This window comes from Lottia gigantea (assembly GCF_000327385.1).
Source record: "Lottia gigantea unplaced genomic scaffold LOTGIsca_584, whole genome shotgun sequence".
NCBI classification, from domain to species: domain Eukaryota; kingdom Metazoa; phylum Mollusca; class Gastropoda; family Lottiidae; genus Lottia; species Lottia gigantea.
In genome coordinates this window covers 17,097-18,430 of record NW_008709996.1, presented here as the reverse complement: position 1 = coordinate 18,430, position 1,334 = coordinate 17,097, and positions in this window count along the sequence as shown.

Below are 1,334 nucleotides of genomic sequence, written 5' to 3'. Positions count from 1 at the left end.
GATGTATGTCAAGTTATGTCTGTATACATCCAATACAGACAGTCAAAAAAAGTCTCCAAATCCATTGAACTTACACAGCCATTTCTGATTTCCCACTTCAACAAAACTATGTGTGGGTTTGATCGCTTGGATCAGAACATAAGCCAGTATCGTTCTGCTATTCGTTCGGAGAAATGGTGGTGGCCGATTTTTATACGCGGTATATATGTGGTCGTATAATGTCGTCGCCCTTGTCCGTCCGTCCGTCAACATTTCTTGTGAGCACTATAGAGACTACAGTTTTCTTCTGATTTTGTCTTGGTGTGATGCTTTAGATTGATAAGATTTCGGTCGAATTTGACATGTTTTCGATGAACGGTTTTTGAGATATTGCCCTTGACTTTATTAAAACGCGTCGAAATTTGTTAAAAATAGTTCGTGAGCAGGATTGAAGGTACAGTTTTCAACCTATTCTGTGATCATTGGAATTAATAAGATCTCGTACAAGTTCTAACTTGACGCATTTTCGATGAACGGTTTTTGAGTTACTGCTCTTGACTTTGTAAAAACGCGTCAAAATGTGATAATGAACACTATAGAAGCTACAGTTTTCAACCAATTTTGATCAAACTTGGTATGATCATTGGAATTGACTAGATCTCGGACAAGTTCTAACTTGTGGCATGTTCGATCGACGCTTTTGGAGTTATTGACTTTGTTAAAACGCGTCAAAAGTTGTTTTTTGCCCTTGATTAGAGCTGTGTGATTTAATTGTTTGTTGTATTTGGGTTATTGATATTGATTTTAAAAAATTTTGTGTAATTACACAGCATAAATAACTGGCATATATATGAAATTGAATTCAAACTAATATTTTTTTTTCCAATATGAGAAAATTCGTACTTCAGTCACTAAAGACTGTTTTATCATTTCTGACAGCTGCCAGTGCGCGTATGTCACTTTGCCTCGCAAGCTATCTTTAATACTGCCTTGATCTATGTGTTCAGCAAGCATCTGTACAGGGCTAAAGATGTTAGCTAAGACCAGTCCTTAGACTTACTGGAAATTCCGACGAACTATCTCTCAAGTATATGTTAAACGATCTTCCAGGTAGGCAAGACTTCGCGGTCGACCACAAGAGAGAGCCAAGTGCTCTTAGATTGGATGGTATAAATCACTTTGTTAGGCCAAATGCTACCCAATTGAGATGCGCACATTGTGGTAATAAAACTAAACATGTGAACAAAACGTGATGTAGGGGTGATGGCTTTGTTATAGACTTTTATATGCAGGCCTATCCATAATGATAATCCAAGACTGAGAAGTCGATTATGAAATTTGTGTAGCTTGGTTGA